The sequence below is a fragment of the Dipodomys spectabilis genome, unplaced genomic scaffold, assembly GCF_019054845.1.
Source record: "Dipodomys spectabilis isolate Male_0828 unplaced genomic scaffold, ASM1905484v1 ptg000140l, whole genome shotgun sequence".
Taxonomy (NCBI): Eukaryota; Metazoa; Chordata; class Mammalia; order Rodentia; family Heteromyidae; genus Dipodomys; species Dipodomys spectabilis.
In genome coordinates, this window is record NW_024870817.1 from 23,502,501 (window position 1) to 23,507,585 (window position 5,085).

Sequence of the window (5,085 nt, forward strand, 5' to 3'; positions counted from 1 at the left end):
ACTACCCCCAAAAAAAATCATGTTGAGATAATCGCAAGAGAAGAAGTCTGATGGAATTATTTAGATATCTAAGATGTGATTATTTTGTAACACATTCTTAAATTGTAGACTTTCAAATCCCCTGACCCTAAGGAGATGGGGGTAGTTTGAAAAGTTGTCTTTTCTCCTTTAACTCTAGAACTTATAGTCTGTGGTTAGCTCAGAATCTGTGATTTGACTTAATCTTACTAACAATGAGCTGTAGCTTCCTTTGTTTGCCTGGTTATTAGATACTGGAGACTAAAGAAGTCTTCGTCTTTTTCTTTCCTCAAAAACTACCTACCTGTCCAGATCTGGCAGCTTACTAGGCACCCAGAATGGGAAATGATCTATCATAAAAGTGCCTGTGTAACAGCTGCCTTCCAGGTCTGCTCAGACATTCTTGCACCTAGGAAGGCTGCTGGACAGCTCCGCTTCCCCGGGGCTGGGTCACTGCCTGCCTCAATAGTTATCCCATAGCCCTTGTCCTTTTACAGCCATAGCCTACATTACCGTGACTGACTTCTTGGCCTTCTCCCCAGTGCATCTGTATATTTCACACAGAGAGGGCTGGACTTGTGTGGCCCATAGTGGGGGATCCCCACATCACCATTACCTCCATGATACCTTTGCCCTTCCTCTAGGGTACCAGTCACATGGGAAATATCCAGAGGCTCTGAGGGCAGAAGAGTGGAAGTCAGGGACCCATGGTTTCAGAGCTCCAGGAGCTTCCATTGCATCCTGTGACTGGATCCCTGAGGTGCACAGTGGGGAGCCTGCCTGGTCACCTGCAGCCACTATGCTCTATTCATGCAGGGCTGGGAGGGAGGTGGGAGCAGGACAGGGAGCTACCACACACTCAGCACTGTAGTCACACTCATCCTTCTCACTCCCAAGCCCACCTGTGTGTCCTGCCTCCCTCCCATCCAACTACCTCCTATCCCAATCTATAGGAGCTAAAGGATAACATCTCTGGGAAGTCTAGGGCCCAGGTGACTGAAGTCCGTCCACACAGCCCTATGTACAGCACTCTCGGCTATCTCCGGCCCTATTCTAGACCTCTTAGACTTCCAACCGCCTTCTTATTGCTGCTTTGAGATTATGAATTCTACACACAGTTTAAGCCTATGTTTTGTTGTTTTGTGTTTTAAACAAAACTACAACATTTTCTGCAGTAGAGCTTGTTGGGGAAGAAAAACTTAGCAGGATCCTTCTCCCAACACATACTGTCTCAGTACTTCATAGCCACCATCACTGGAAAATGAGGGGACAGGGCCAAATGGAAGAGAAGAGGCAGGAAAGGCACTTTTTGCAACCTGGTTGCCAGATCTGTGAATGCCTTGTATTCTACAAGGGGGAATTACCTACACACCTTCTTCCTGGATGCTGTTGGGAAAGACCATGGTAGCTAACAGCTGACATCTGTTGTAAGGAAAAGGAAACCCCAGAGAGAGTTTTGTATGTTTGGAAGGACCTGTAGAAACACCAGCAGATCCTGACCTATCCCCGGCCCCAAGGGATCCACACACATTCTCTGTGAAAAATAGGGATGGATTTTGCTTCTTTCTTTTAGGAGGGGTTTAATGAACTAGAGTTTAAAATTAATGCATGAGTGACTAGCTCTTTAGAGACAGGATCACTGCTAGTAAAACTTGCCCTTTCAGTAGACCAAAGGCCCAGTGTGCCATGGGCCAAGTCAGTAGCTCATGTGGCTGTGCCCGTTATCATGGAGAGCTCCCTGTGGGATCTGATTCTCCAACTGTGGTATTTGAGATGATCATATTGAAGGTTTCCCCTCCTCACTAACATTCTGAATCCTAAAATAACAGAGAGGCATTGGTGATTTACATTTATAATCCTAGCTACTCGGGTAGCTGGGGATCACAGTTCAAAGCCAGCCTGGGTAGGAAAGACCATGAGATATGTATCTCCAATTAGTCACCAAAAAAGCTGAAAATGGAGCTGTGCCACAAGTGGTAGTGCCAGCCTTGAGTCATAAAGGTCAGGAACCACCTAGATGCTTAGTTCAAGTCCAGGACCAGCACAGAAAAGAAAAAAAAAAAGCAAGTGAAAGGTTTAGTATCTTCTGTCCTCTGAAGTTTCTGCAATCCATGGAAAACTAGGCAACGACAAAGTGCTCTCTTCTAACAAGATTTCTGGAATAATGGACTCTTTAACAAGACTAATGTAATGAGCAAAGTGTTCATGAATCTGAAATAATGTATTAAATTTCATATGGGCTTTTAAAATTAAAGGGGAGTTGAACGAAACGTACAGTGGACATTATGAACTGAAGAACCTTTGAGAAATCACTCCATTAAGTTTGGTAAATACTTGTTGAATCCCTGCTCTGTGCCAGGCACAGTGCTGGGCACCAGGGGTAGCAGGATGAAGAAGACAGGCTCTATCCTTTGAATAAAGCAAGATACAGTGTAGATAGACTACACATTATCAAAAATGTCATTTCAGCTGGGCACCAGTGGCTCATGCCTGTAAAATCAGCTACTCAGGAGGTTGAGATTTTAGGATCAAGGTTCAAAGCCAGACTGAGCAGGAAAGTCCATAAGCCTCTTATCTCTAGTTAACCACCAAAAAGCCAGAAGTGGAGCTGTGGCTCAAATGGTAGAGTACTAACTTTAAGCAAAAAAAAGCTCAAGGACAAACACCCAGGCCCTCAGTTCAAGCCCCAGGTTTGGCATGGAAAAAGTCATTTCAAACTAGTAAGGGCAGAGACAGAGGTGTTTCCAGGATGCTCAATCTAGCCTAAGCAAAGTTCTGAAATGGTTTCTTATGGGAAGTGATAGCTGATCTAACTTTAAAAGAAGTACTTTGGACCTGAATCCAAAAGTCTTAAATCTCAGCATAGATTCTACTTGTAAATTTGAGGTTAGGTTAGGTTATTGTTGAGGATTTCCTCCCGTGCAACCTGCTTACACATTTCTACACACACACACACACACACACACACACACACATGCACACATGCACACACACATACATATGAGAGAGGGAGAGAGGACAATTGGTCAACAACCTCTGAGTGTAATGAGAACAGCAAAAGAGGCTTAAACCTTAAATTCCTCTTATTTAGTTCCTTTCCAGTTATTTAAGTCAATTTCAAATATCTTGGAATATATTCCCCTGACAGGAAAGCTAACTTGAGGTCATGTGTTAGGCCTTACTCCCAGACCAGCCTGGTCACCAAAGGGCTCAGGAACTCCCTCAATGTTCTCAAATGGAGCAGGTAAAAATGCAAAGAAGAAGAAAAAGGCCAAATCAATTCTAAGCCCTGCAAGAGAACATCAGATGTTCATTGAACATCATCCATGTCCTGAGCCTTTAGTAGGCTCCCCATGAAGTGGCTTAAGTTTATGGAATTTCTGGCTGAAACTAGACTGCCTTTGTAGAAACATAGCAAAAATAATTGTCAGGAAGACATTATTGATGGACATAAACTTCTCTCCAGCCCTGCGATGCCAACATCTCCTTTGTCAATGATAGACCAAATAAAATTTGAAGATGAACCAGATTTAAAGACCTCTGCACTAAAGTTGATGAAACTGAAAGCCACGTTACTGACAATCAAAGCTTTCATTAAAATTGGATCATTACCAAGACATCTCAAGGGGAATTTGACTCCAGTGAATCTGAAGTTAGGAGATGCTAACAAAATTTCCTTTGGCTGGAGAGAAAACTTGAGGAATCATATCCCACCCTGATTATTCCACCATTACCACATAAGTTTATAGTGAAAGGAATGGTAGAGCACTTTAATGATGACTTCAAAACCCGCAGGAAGGCATTGCATAAATTTTTGAACAGAACTGATGATCATCCAACTTTAACATTTAATGAAGACCTCAAGGTTTTTCTTACTGCGGAAGCCTGAGCTCTCTCCTCTCACAAGAAGTAGGGCCCAGATTGCTATGCAGGATGGGGCAGACAGATAGTGAAGAACCAGCCAGAGGAGTTCATGGAAATGAATGACTCTATTGAAATACTTAGCCAGAAAATTAATTTAATAGATAAAATATCTCTGAGAATTAACAAGAAAGAAAGGGAATATTTTGATAAAATGAAAGAATATGGCTCAATTCATATCCTACAATTGGCATCAGAAGAAGGTTGTTACTGGTTGATACTGTAAAGGGCATCAACAGTTGCATTGACAAATGCCATAAGGCCACTAAAAGATGGATGTCTGACCTCTAAGAGGCCTTACTTCCCATTGTGCATGAGCATGTGTTATGTAGTCAAATGTTAATGGGTGTTATGAAGTTACCAAATACAAGCAGAACTGGACTCCAAAGTAGAAGCTTTGCCTAATATAAAAGGGAGATGCTAATCTGCTCACTGAAGAGATTGGAAGACTTGAAAATAAAGTGGAATGTGAAATAATGCGTGGGAAAGATAGCAGTAAAACATGCAAAACAATATCAAGTCTACATTTACAGATGTGACCAAAGAGCCTACCTACTACTATGAACAGCGCCTTGCTACCTGGGAGTCATTCCGTACACCACATACAGAGCTCCCCTTGGAAGAAGACTCTGAAGTTAAACTGTAATCCCACTGAGGACTTCTGTTTGATCTTTGGGAAGACAGAATCTATCAACCAGTTATTCTTTCTCGATTGGTTGGGCCCTTCTCTTCATAATAAAGTCAATGAAAAATGTTTCATCAATCTGGAAAAATCAATGGTTTGAAAACTCAAATATTTCAGGTCATTGACATAAATTTGTAGGTATAAATATATCTATATAGACATAGGAGTCTATGATATGATATATAGTCTATATATATATATATATATATGTATATATATATATATATATATATATAAAAATGACATACAAAGATTCGACTTAATTTTTTTTGAGGCTTGAACATAGGGCCAGGGTGCTGTTCCTGAGCCTCTTTGTGCTCAAAGCTAGTGCTCTACCACTTGAGCCACAGTGCCACTTCCGGATTTTTCTGAGCAGTTTATTGGTGATAAGAGCCTCATGAAAATTCCTGCGCAGGCTGGCTTCAAACTGTGGTCCTCAGATCTCAGCCTCCTGAGTAGCT

The 5,085-nt window shown here is 42.0% G+C and overlaps 1 pseudogene; it reads left to right on the forward strand.

Moving 5' to 3' along the window:
* Positions 1–4,587, forward strand: part of LOC122117315 — a 27,049-nt pseudogene extending 22,462 nt beyond the window's left edge.
* The last annotated feature ends 498 nt before the right edge of the window (positions 4,588–5,085 follow it).